The 13,551-nt window shown below is 41.9% G+C and overlaps 1 protein-coding gene across 2 annotated transcripts in view; it reads right to left on the bottom strand.

The window, feature by feature from the left end:
* Window positions 1–9,416, bottom strand: part of LOC128759006 (tyrosine-protein kinase CSK) — a 31,244-nt gene extending 21,828 nt beyond the window's left edge. The window contains exons 1-2 of one of the 2 annotated variants that reach the window (XM_053865576.1): window positions 9,229–9,416; window positions 998–1,065 (exon numbers count right to left, since the gene is read on the bottom strand). The gene's annotated coding sequence lies outside the window, so the exon portion shown is untranslated. The remainder of the gene's footprint in view (window positions 1–997; window positions 1,066–9,228) is intronic. The other variant, XM_053865575.1, reaches the window with a different exon arrangement.
* Window positions 9,417–13,551: the final 4,135 nt, after the last annotated feature.

Below are 13,551 nucleotides of genomic sequence, written 5' to 3'. Positions count from 1 at the left end.
TCCTTGTCGGTTGCTCTGTCAGCTGACAGCAAAATGCGTAATGGATTTCCTGAAGGTTGATGTGCTTTACCAAGATGCAGAGGAATAAGTCACGCCTCCGTTCAGGAAATCCATTTCACAATATACAGCCACTCAGCATGAAAGCATTTAGTTGCACTGAACACAAAAGCAGCATCTGGCATGCAAATTTAGGGTGCTACGACTAGAAAAATGAATGGCCAGCGAATTCACTCAACTAGTCAGTGATGCCTTCATCATCGTTTTTTTGGACTCAAATGAATGTGAACGAATCTTCAACTTACACAAGTGATTGATAACTAGTAGGTAGTGAAAAATGTCAGCAGCATGGTTATTTTTCAGGGAAGTACTTCTGCAATGCTGGAGCCTTAAAAGTCGATTGACAATCACACAGTACACATATGCTGAAGAAATGAAATATTTATATATAAATGCTAATAAACAGAGATAGTGTTTGTGTTTAAGAAGGTCTGTTGAGACTTCTGTCTGGCCTGCAGACTAGCAGAAGAGGCATGTGATGGCAGCAAACTTTGTTTGGGGCGTTTTTGGTTCTAACTGAATCACAACACAATGAAACTTAAGACATTTATTCACACATCAGTAACAGTTTGTGCATATCAAGCCATCTATCAGTGTTAGAGTCCTAGTTTCCACTGTGGGCCAAATTTATACCTTTAAACCATACAAAACACCCAGCCCTATTACACTCCCTTTATCAACTTGCTAGACAACTAGTTGTTAAGACAATCCATAGATACGTTTACTCTCTAGCAGCACAATGGCAAACATTTCAAGAGTATCCGCATCACAATCGGGGTGCGTTGTATGTACAGTATAAACTGTGTACATACTGGCAAGAATAAAACAGACAGACCATGCTCTTTGACATTTTAAACACAACAGTGCTCACATAGAACACAAGTTGTTTGCGAGAGCATTACAAGAATCATGTCGTGTAAAGCATTAGAAAGCACCTGACCAGCGACAGGAAGTTCCGGCTACCTCAGACGGGTAAACGCTCCTCTTCCGCCAATATTTGCTTATATGCTTGAAGAAATGGAAAGAAAGTACAAATATTAGGACACACAGAACACATCTGCTACACCCGTCTAACAAAAAGGACGCATTACAGCGCATGTTAACTCATGTCTACAAAGGCAGTGAAACACATGCTGCACAATGTGAACATAAAACCTATCTACCCCAGAGCATCACGCAGTTGCATTAAACAGTTGAATGTGTGCTCTCCAGGGAGTGTTATGCAAGCTAAAAATACGTATTTGGGCAGCCAAGTCTACAGCTTATTTGCACGTACAGGAACAGAACATTAGGTGGTAAGGTGACTGTAATGGTGTGGGTGAGAAAAGCCCCAGAAGACAGTCAAGTGCACGAGAGGAATCAAGAAAAGAGACTGCAAATGCAACTAAAATGTTTGCAAGCGCAGAAATTGCAAATCATGCCTCCAGTGTGGGATGCTGGGAATACACGAGCGATTCACAAAAGGCTTGCACATACAGGCATATAAAACAAACACTAGTTTGGTGGTGGCCACATACAGAAAAAAACACAATGAGGTTTATCTGACCATGAACATGGTTGATGGCTGAGCTCATGGAAAGCAGTAGCTACAGTTCTTTTTTTTGTTGCAGCAAGTAGTATGTCTTAATAATATCGGTTAAACTAAGGACCACACTGGTGGATCGGCCGGCAAAGTTATCTTCGCCAAAGCCAAAAGATGATAAATAATTTTATTACTCCTATGACTTGTAAAGTGCAAAGTAACACAACAGTTACGGCCATTTCCTTGCAAAATAACACTACTTGTTGTGATGCTGTAGAGCCGCCTGCCTGCTGCAGCAGCAGCAGCCAGATGGCTGTCATTTGGCAATAACTGTCCGTCAAGGAAAATGACAACTGAACTGCAAAACAGAGCAAAAGCTAACGCAAGTGAACCTCAGGCAAAACAGAAGCTATGGAGTTAATTGTTTTGGACGAACATCCGTGTTCTGTTGTCGAAGACCAGAGTTTTCAGCAGCTAATAGCGCACCTGGACCCCAGATACTCATTCCCTGGACATGTAAGTCGATAAAAAGGGTTTGTCAGGTCATAAGGCAACATTCCGGTATTTTGCAAGTGAAGATTAAATAGTGCCTTTAATCTGTTCACTGTTCCTTGAAAAGGAAATAATTTATTTTCTATTAAACACTTTTTATGCTTCGTATTGTTATTTATTTTGCTTATAAGTTGCAATATTTTTATTCAGTGTTCACTATTATTGTTATGTAATAGGCTTGAGTAATCTATTTTAAATACCAGTTTGGTTATTTAGTTGTGGGGCAAAAAAAAATGGTATTGGCCAAAAAAATGGGTTCACCCTAGTAATAATGTACATCTTAACATTTTAAATACAACCACATGAATTTAAAAAACTAAAAGATATCTTTAAAATGTCGACATGAGGGCACATATATCGTTATTAGAACATTGCAAATTTATTAAAATGACATTTAACAAGATGTTAAATTTACAATTGCTTTTCCTACAAAAACATATTGATAAAAGGCATGTTTTCAAAAACATGACACACGTAAGGGTCAATTACTGCCCATTTTAATTGTACTGCTGGTAGATGTGGCCATAATACTGCCTAGAAAGTTCACGTCTACTGTATTCCTTCCAGAATGAAAGCAGTGGCTCCAGACGTGAGCAGTTGGCAATCTCAGCAAGATGAAAAATAACTTACAGCCAACGTCCTATAATTGACACAAAGAGGTTGAGACTGAAACAAGCCAAGGAACATGTAGGGTGCGGCCGGAGCGGTGGGCACATTCCTGCATTCCCAGCAGACCAGAGAAAAGGATGGCAGAAATACGAGAGGGGTGGCATCGCTTTTGACTGATGGTTTGCCAGGCAACCTCCCTTCAATCTTCATAAGAATATATCCTTAAAACTGCATTATAACATGAAAGAGATACGAAGACCTCTTCACTGCGGTTCCACCTTCTACAACTGCCCTCATCATCCTGGAAATCCAAAACATCCCAGCTGGAATGCTGACTCTTGAAGAACTGAAGTGAAAGCTCAATTATTTAAAGCCTTCGTGCATCCTAAACTAGATCTCTTTTCATGAACATGTTCAGTCCGTCTGGCCCCACTGCGACAAGAACCATCGGGTCACAGAACCTGCTTGGCATCCAAAAAACCCTTTGACTCTCACTACTTCACTTGAAACTCTGTTGGTGGAGACCGCCCTTATAAACACACAATGCAGTAGAAGTGCAATAGGAAAGAGCAAGAGAAGATAATGTGCAAGAACACCTGATGTGCCATGCAGATAAGTTTAAAGAGATGTTGCACACATTCCAGGCCTGTAAGTGGTGCTGTAATGCTCCCACAAACACTGAAGAAGAATGACTGCTGTTTGTAACGACCCAGACGGTGTCGTGTCAGTTTTATTTTTGGGTTGAATTTTAAGTATGCGTGAGAGAATGAGCATGTCTTGAGTTCTCTGAAAACAAACCGGCACTTCAATAAGGCTCACTCTTTCATTCACACTCATCTTCTCACACAGTTACAATATACCCTCCAAAATAAAACTGACATAGCCATTGACTTTACAAACACCAAGTCCTAATGAATGATAATATATGAATCAAACACGGGAGAACTGTTTCTGAATTGAAAATCATTTCACCCAGCAGCGTGGCAGATGCTTCTGGTCTTGAATCCACAGCATGGAGCTGCACAAACAAGGAAGTGAGCGCCTGTTTCCTCCAACTGAAAACTTCCCTTCTGTTCATCAATTCAATTCAGCCAAACTAGACACAACAAAACTCAGGAAGCCAAAATGATGGCATGATTCAAATCCTCATTTCAGTAACAACTCACTGAATCCCGCTGGGCCACACCGGGGAGTCGCCTTTGTCGTGTGTCAGAGGGGGAATATATAGACATTTTTGAAGCTGGAGACTTTACAACCTGAGTTGCATCAAAAGATAAAATGGAAAAAATCCCCTCTCAAGCAGGAGGACTTAAAATATCTCATCAGGTGACTTTGTTTGTTTGTAGTGTGACTTGTGCTTCTTTCGTTCCTCATGTTTGGTTCTTCTGAGACTCTCTGTTTCATTTGAAAGCAGAATAAAAACTACACCAAGTTCATGATCAGGAAAGAGACAGAACCTGCACATACATCACCACGACCACAAACCAAATTAACATTAACTACTTAGTGCAATGATTCATGACTTTGTGGCAATAAAACAGGGCATGCATGCATGACAATATTAAAATGAGTGGACTCATATGTGCATGTCATATCCTTTTCGGGGGAAACAGGTAGTGAGTCAAGCTCATGCGTGTCTCCTGAAGATATCACAAATGAGTTCAGAAACACGCTCAAAAGAGCAGCGAATCAAAAACAAAAGTTTAGTATCAGAGGCAAACAGATTAATGCTATTAATGCTCTGACAGCATGTTCACACCATCCATTCTAACTGAGGGGCTTTTCACACTGGGGACTCCGTCTGGAGACAACACAAGTGAACCGGGTTTAGGCCATAGACTTGATCCCGCCAAGAGAGCTGAACCTTGTCCCAGGAAGCTCTCAGCAGGGGGTGAGCTTCTAGCCTCAGGCAACTCTGTTCTAGATGCTGGACACTACATGTACAGCGCAACTTCATACAAATATGATAAATGCGGAGCAGTAAAGGGTCTGATCTCCAGACACATTTGTTCAAAAGGAAATTCATGTGTGCAGGTGTATGATAGCTCAGGTGTTTATTAGGCTGATAAACATCTGATTTTATTGACTGACTGATTTAGTTAAATGAATAATGTTGGGCTCCAACTATTTTCACTGCAGTGATCCTGCAGCTGTGCAGCTGTCTGTACGGAGGAACAGCAAGGAGGAAAGACACTGATTTGTCTGAAGTTACTGAAGATTACTGGACTATTCATTGATCATTTTTGATGTCTGGACTTCACAGACAGTTTTTCAGTAATCTCTGTCACTTTGTTCAACTTCCTGTATTGTTACGTGGATAAATCAAGAATGTGTGCATTACATTGCTTGTTTCCACTATTTTCTCATAAAATAAACATGATAACACGCTTTCATGTTTACTTTTGGCTGTGAAATGCCACGGCAGTTAATATCCGAGTTGGCGATGACTTGAAAGTGACAGAAAAATAAGGTGGTCAAGCTGATGTTCCTAAATGGATATGGGCTAGCAACACTCGTACTGCCTGGCTGATGATGACTTCCTTGAGGCGTGCTTCATCTTATTGTATTGCACATAGCGCCACCAGCTGAAAAGAAAAAAAAAAGGTGCGAGGCTTCAGAGCAGGGGTCAGCAACCCGAGACGAAATCAGCAGCGTGAAAACCCCCTAAAAATGTAGTAAAAAAGTAAGCGATGACGTGACGCAACCCTTGTGCCAATAACATCCACCACACCTACATTGTAGAACAACACTTTGATCCATGGGTAGAGCATTGCTCTTCCAGGTTCCAGTACATGCTAAGGTGCCGCTTCATCTTGCCAATACGCTGTAGAGAACTGCGAAAATATGGATGATCCTGTATAAATCAAATACTGGGCCAAGTGAGGTGCAGTAAGGCTGACAACGCAACAAACACAAGCACAAGATAAACACCACCGTGGGTGTGAGAAATGGTTCGCAGTAGGGAACGACCAGTCGTGCGTAAGACCTGCCCATGCTGTGCATCTTTCCAGCAGGCCTGGCAGGTGAAGCCTTGCTTTTCTCAACAAGCTCCCCGACCAGCCAGACGCTGCCCAGATGGACAGGCTCGACTGACTCTGCGTGCAAGATGGCAGCTACAATGACACTATTCTATAGAGCCTCGTGACCACTTGCAGGGATGGCAGAGTGTGGTGGGTACACAGGGAAAAGAGGAGTGACACACACACAGCTCAGTTGGGAGTCACTCAGTGCATAAATACAAATTCCAAGGCAAATCTGACATCTGCGATCTGCACTGGTGAGATGGTGGAAGACGGAAATCAATGGTGCTATCAGAGAGAAACAGCACCAGACTCTCAAATATACTACAAACTCAATTTTGTATTTTTATCCAGGGGGAAAAAAAAAAAATTAATCAAGAACCGGAATGGAGGCAATCAAGAACTCATAAGAAGTAAATCTCTCTCCAAACAGAAGCGGTCATATCTGACCCAATGCTGCTCCGGAATATTAAGGTCTCCTCCTATCACTAAGAACCTGGGACATATCAACTAAGGAAACAACCTTGACATCCATGATTTGAATCAGCAGAACAACTCTACAGTGTTTAGCCTAAGGGACTGTATAACAAATGACACGTTCCTCCTGGATGGAAGATTCAAATTTAGGCAAACTAACCAAACTGTGGAGTGAAAATGTAGCGCAACCTCAAACTATTCCTACCAGCACACGCTCATGCTTAATGGGGTGAAATCCAACAACATACTTGGACTTGTTTTAGTGGTTTGACAAGATCTAAGATGCATCCGATCATATATCAGTCAAACATAAAGTTCAGCAGTCCTCCAGCATCTTAAGGCACTGAGCAACAATTCAAACACTTGCTCCCTCTTATGACAACAAAAACCACTCGGCCTCACAAAAAAAGACTTTCTTTAACAGAAGTAGTATTTCACAAGAGGTTGACAATCTCTGTCGATATCGAATTGATCAGCCTTCCTAAGGAGGTTTTGCAAAATGTTGCCGGGCAATGATGAGTCACATGTTACTATGACACAATTTTTAAGATTGAAATTTGATCATTTTGATGCAAATAAATTGTTGATAAAAGTAGATGTTTATTCTCTCTGATTTTAAAGGGCAAATGAGAGCACAACTGAGTGGTCCCAGACGTTTGTGGCTTTGTGCCGTCTAACGAAAGAACTGCTGAAGATGAATTAATAGTTTCAATAACATCAACATGCAGTTGTTCTGGTGTGGTGTGACCCATTTTGGGGAGAACGTGGTCAAGTCAGGGAGGAGCTTAGCGATACAGAAAAACAGGAAACCCAAAATTTTCTTTTTCTATAACTTGAATAACATCGTGAGACTTAAGAAACATTTTTCCGAGGACAGTTGCAACTATACAGCAGTCGGTGCCAAAAGGCACGAAGAGCAATATTACACGGTTAAGCTCGAATCCATCTTCTGTTATCAAACAGCAATTCAAGGGACAGAAAACAGAAAGTTGAGGAAAGAAAGACGAAACACTTTCATTATGTTGTGGTCAGCAGAGCTTTGGACGGACTTCAAATGTGCAATGAGATGTTCGGTGTACAGACAGAGAAGCCATTACTTCCCTGCTGAGTACATAAGCCAGGCTCAGAGCTTAACGAAAGACTGTAACACAGCTCAGCTCCTTGCAGCTTTGGGGATCGACGAGACAGAGATTTCCTTCCCTACACATTACTCATGGTCAAAGAGAAGCGGGCTGACAGGTAGATAGGCTTGTTCTGTCACCTTTACTCCTTGTCAAAGTGTGCATCAATAGAGCCCCTTCAACCCGACCATCATTCAGCCAGTCTGGGAGGGAGAGAGCAGCAGGAAAAGGGAAAAAAGAAAAAGGTAATTGATTATACAAGTCTTCTGCTATCAACCATGATAACGCTGCTTTAAAACGCCAGGGGTCGAATCCTCCTACCAGGTGGGTAGAGTGACTACTTGATGAATATTTTAACATTCAATTTGTTTATGAACAAATAAATACTGTGTATCCACTGAAAATAGTGATAATGGAAAATTGAGTGTCCACCTCTAATGTTAAGGGTGTAAGAAAATATTGGTACACTTGAATATTGCGATACGTGACTCCGCGTCCTTGTATTGATAGTTTTGCTGAAATATTGCAATACTTGACTGTGTGATATTGTCTTGATGTTTTAAGTTAACTATATCGATAGTTAATACTTAGATGCTTGGATGTGCTGTGGGATTTGAGACGGGTTCAATACTAATGTTTTCTTTATGCACACTGGCGTTATTTTGCTGATAAAGGGAGCGATTCACTCCTCTGTTAAACAAAATTTAACTGAAAGTCAAACTAAATTGACATCAAAACAATAAGCTTGCTTTCATACATATCAAATTGTACTGCATTATCTGACTTTCCCCTTTAAAATGATTAAAATAATATTTGAAATATAAAGTTTCAAAACTACTAAAGGATACTGTATATCGCGCACACATACTTTACATGACCATCTGCATGCCTTAACAAAGGGAAGACAAAAAAACAGTGGCAATAAAGATCAAACCCATTAATTATGAGCCTCAGGTAACAAAACAGAAGTTATGCAGGTTGCATAATGGCTCTGTGAAGTTCTCCCTATGAAGGCAAAATCCAGAGTAGACACAGAACCTTAGCGGGTCAAGCTACAGCTTGCAGAGGTATGTACATTCAGGGAGACAGTTCTGAGGCAAAAAGACAAACGAAGGGAAAGATTGTAGTAGCAACGATGGCGAGTAACTGAACTGAAGTCTGATGGTCAGGTAAACCATGTTTGTTTAATCAATAGCTCCAATTGGAGCAAAGCACATGCCAATATGAACACAGAAGTATTTAAAAAGAAAACGATTTCGCAACATCACAAAGGAGCAGTTTGAATAATACAGGTCAGATTTATACTCGCCTTTAAAGCTACAGATTATTGTGCGGATACATGTTGCACACACCTAGGGAGGGGCATTCGTTTGTATGTGACTAGTTAGTTTTTATGGAAACATCACGGACACAAGCATAGCAAACACCAACAAAGACAAAAATGTCAGATATGCAGCTGGGACCACCTTGTCCGAAAATGGAACCAGGCGAGGCAAAGGGTGGCGACCGTGAGCTTTCGCCCATCATCACAACACTGAGACCGCTACTCAATATAGCGATAAACACTCCCAATAGGTTCGACTCTACAGCCGAATTTGGACCGTGGTTCTGGTTGAAAACAAATGAGCGCCCTGAGTTTAGCATATCACGTCTCCGGACTACGGATCCATACAGTGAACCCGAAGCTAACGCGGCGTAGCGGCGCGTTAACCGCACACAATTCCAGGCAACAGGACACTTTCCAGTCACGTCTTAAGTCCAAAAAACAGCCAAGCGCAACAAAAACACAGGCGCTGCTGTATCACGGGTCTCCCTGAGCTAAATGCTGCAGCACACCGCGAGACAACGCGAGTCCGCAGAAGACACTCACCCACAAGGTCTCACTCTAGCGACTAGCGATGCTGGTCCATTAGGAGGAGTCCGGATTTTCGGGTGCATTCAGGTTCACACTCGACAATACCGGCCGTCGCTCAGTGGGCATATGTGTGTTTATTATTGCCGTGAGTGGCGGAGCTCCGAGAGGCCTGCTGCTGGAGGAAATGGTCCCTGCTCCCGCGGCGGAGTGCGCAAGCGCAAGAGGAAGCGCGTAGCCACAGGCTGAGCGGTGTGTGAGCGCAACCACGTGGTCAACAAGTGAGAGTCAACTGATAGTTCACTTGTTACTGCGCTTTACACAAACCGGAGCCCTGACAGCTGCGAGCGGCGTTTTGCTCTCCAATTTTATTGTATTTTATTTTAGATGCAAACGAAGTATTTTTGGTATTTTTTTTACAGGTGGCTCTGAGGGGCTCTGCTTTTAAAAATATGAGCATAGAAGAGGATGGAACTTCTTTCAACCATGCGTAAAAACCACGCAGAGACAAATGTACACTGCAATAGTGGGATTGACAATGTGGAGGCCATTAACAAAGGACACTCATCTCATTATGGTTCAACTATAATCTGTGGGAAAATATGAGATGAGAGGCCTTTATAAAGCCGTAATACTTTGTACTACGGTACCTCACGTACATTCTTTGTATTCTTGTAAAATCTTAATACGGTTGCGCCAGATGAAGACGTATAATACTGTGCTATATTTTTTAACATTAAACTGTGTTCGGTTGATAGAGAACTATTAAAAAGATAAATGGATACAAATAAAATGAATACAATGCATAGTAAATCAATAAAATGGAACGAAAGATGTGGTGTTTTTTATGTTTTTACTCCCATTGCAGTTTCGTTGATGTATAACAAAACTGGTTCATTTCTTCTTTAGTCCTTCATTCTCGGTCCTTTCAGGACTAAAAGGGAGAAAGCCAACATTCGAACAGCAGCAACAGGTTAAATGATCGACGCAAGGTCGGTCGTCATCACGTAATACATCATCAGTCCACACGAGAGCGCTGTTTGTCTGAGCTGCTCACATTAGAGAACCGTCAAATTCTAACAATCGGTGTCATGTAAATGAATAAATGCAGAATTGCATTGAGATAATGTTTAAATTTCCCATGAATTCCCATCGGCCAAAATGTGTCACACTACGTTCATGCTGTGTGTCTGTGACATGAACGTAAAATACGTTTACAGACCGATATATTCATATGTAATTTATTTATTTGCATTCATACTCACAGTGTCTTTCAAACCTATTTCTTTGTAAAAAAAAAAAAGCAATTTGAAATATTTTAAACATTAGGGGAAAATATCTGACTGTGGCTGATGCTACAAATCAGTTTTGAAAGTCTCCATATTTCATGCAACCAGACCATAAAGTCAGCAATGAACTGACACAGCAGTGAAGCTGAGGCATCTAACTTCCTCCGTAGACTCACAACAGAGCAGGAGCAATCCATCTCATAATGCAGCGTTGATAGATGGGCCCAGCCAAAAAGTCTGGACGCCTTCACCTCTACAGTGCACTCAAAGGCCTGAATGAAGGGCTTTGCAGGTACTTTTGGAAGTCCCAGGGGAGGCAACCCGCAAGATTGTTATCTGAAAAGAGGAAATGTGTAACAGCGATGAGGTAAGGGAGAACGATCGGGGCTGCAATCTGTCATCGATGCAGCCGGAAAGAGCATGGCAGGTGTTCATTTTTAGAAGAATTCAAATCCCAAAAGCATGACAAAAATATCTGCTAATTCTCACATTTGTTGCAAACAAGAGCAAAACTGAAGTCACTGAGTCAAAACACACCATCTGATTGACGTGGTGGGAATTGCTTCTCCCTGGAGGAACAACGTAAACACAACATCATACAGTGCGCAGAAATTTGGGATTTAAAAAATCTATTCATCCATGTTTTGGACTGTCCATTCTGCTATGAAACAAGCGGACAAGTCTCCAGCCTAGCTTTCTAAATGAGCGCCGAGAGGTGATTCGTCTTTATGAAGAGCGTGTCATTTCACCATCTATCTTCGTTATTTCAACTTGAAAAACAACAGCTGGGGTCCAAGTAGATCCCAGAAACCTGACCTCTGAGATAAGGACAAATGTTCTGCAGATAACCAAACCTTTCTCTCAGGGGGGGCGGCAGATCTGCGGTGGCCATGCAGAGCCTTGTGCATGTACCTGCTCCCCCTGAGAAAAGCCCTTCATCCTGCTCATGACCTGATCTTGTTCCCATCACGGAGGATTCTCCATTTCCCCTCGTGTTTGTCTCTGCTGTGCGCAGCAACAAAGGGAAGATGGACGGCCTTTTCAAATCACGGCACACTGGAGAGTGAGACGCCTATTCCCGATGGACCTCAGGTTCACACGCACCGTCACAAGCTGCTCAATCAATCTTCTGTTGTGGGAAGGGGCTTTAGTGGGCCGGAGCCCCTACTGTTGCTGTGAGCTCAGTCAAAACATTCAGCGTGTTAGCGTGACAGAGGAGTACAAACATCATGTATGTGTGAACACCTGCACTTGTGGCGAGAGTGAAATGAACATCAGGGTCTTACGCAGCCCACTGCGTTTGTCATACGGGCCGTAAAAGCTAGATTGAAATATTATGTTACATAAGCATATCGTACAATTTCAAGAGTTCTAGGCTTGATTATTGGGTTCTACTTGCAATTTTATCTCTGGTTGGTTGAGACTTGTGCTGAGAAACAGTCGTCTACATCCAGATTCCCATGATGCTGAAGCTCACTTTTTTCAATCTTCGTTCTAAACGGTGACAATTCGATTCATTTAGCTTAGTCTATGGGTGAATTCAAATTCTTCCCTTGACCCTCAAGCTCAATCCTCAATCTTCACCTTCAGCCTTAGCCCTCAAGTGTTAAGGGCTGAGTGTGACTTAGAAATGTGACGCCGGCTAAATGAAGGCAGCATTACACAAAAGCAGCGTTCAGTCTGTCAATTCAGTAATAGATGGTTGACAAAAGTTAATGGAATAAAAGTAAATATCATGCAACAATGAGGTAAATAATTCATAAAATGGGATTAGATATGACAATTGTTTTTGTAATATTTATATCTCCATTAACAAAGAATATCTTTACATTTGTAGCTCGATTTTTTCACCACTATGGCCACCATTTTTTATTGGCTGAAAATACACATAGCATTCAGAATTGAGATACTTTATTATTTATTTTGCTCCTCAACTTAACTTTGTGAGAATTGGGACAGTCCTTGCTCTTTGCATTTTTGAGGTTCAGGACTGAGGTTGAGATTTAGGAGGGAAGTGGAATTCGCCCCAAAACTTGGTATCTGCATGCTCTAATACGATCTTGACTACAACACCACCATCAGCTCAGTTTGTGCCATTGAGGAGGCTTGCAGTTGCTGTTGGTAATCCAGATTAAACAGCTCCAATAATCAGAATATATTCATTGGGCCCACTCAGTTGCTGAGTTGGTGCTCTGCACGGTCGAAAGCTTTTGCCTGACAAGTGGGCTCTGAGGCATCTCCATCATTTGAAGGTTTGAATGATCACTGTACATCAAAACCTGGTATGTGTATATCAGAGAAGGTCAGTTTTCCACATTCATAAAATGAACAACAATATTAATTGTAATTTCCCAAGTCACGACAGAAAAAAAAAAATTGACAGAGCAGCAAGATGAGTTCTAGATTTGAAAGAATCATGTTAGAGGTTTGAGCCATTGTACAGAAGTTGGTGGGCCAAGATCCCATGCTGAAACATGCAGATACTGTACTTCAATCTAAGTCCTCTCATTTGTAAATACTGAGCACAACAAAGCTCAAATCAAACATCTATCTTGACTCCCTCACTATAAAGACAAGAGTGCGATGACGTTTCTCCAGCAGCCATTCAGGTCATAGTTAATACTCTGTTAAATGCCCTTCAAAGCCACATTAATAATGGAGCTAGCAAAGTAGATGCGACTGTAAATAACCGTGCATGCTAACTCCAACTCCACCTCTTTTCTGAGAGAAGTTTTGGGACATTGCAGTTCCAAATCCCTCGCAGCCAACCCCCGAAATAAAAGTCAAGCTGCGGAGACTTCACAGCTCAGAGCTGCTTTGATACATAAAGCCGGTGGGATCCTGTTAAGGCCTAAATGGCCTCTTAAGATCTCTGACCCGGTAGCTGACTACTTGGTGGCCCCCACATTTATAAGAACCCGCTGTTCAAAGATGAAACCACCTTCCCTAACCCTGCGTGCGGCGCTGACATCATGACACACACACAAAGCCACGCCACACACTAGATAAGTGTGTGTAAACGGAGAGATGCCGTGCCTGACGGAAATTCTCT

This window comes from Synchiropus splendidus, chromosome 5 (genome assembly GCF_027744825.2).
Source record: "Synchiropus splendidus isolate RoL2022-P1 chromosome 5, RoL_Sspl_1.0, whole genome shotgun sequence".
NCBI lineage: Eukaryota > Metazoa > Chordata > Actinopteri > Syngnathiformes > Callionymidae > Synchiropus > Synchiropus splendidus.
The sequence above is the reverse complement of the archived record's forward strand: the minus strand, read 5'-3'. Positions and strand labels throughout refer to the sequence as shown.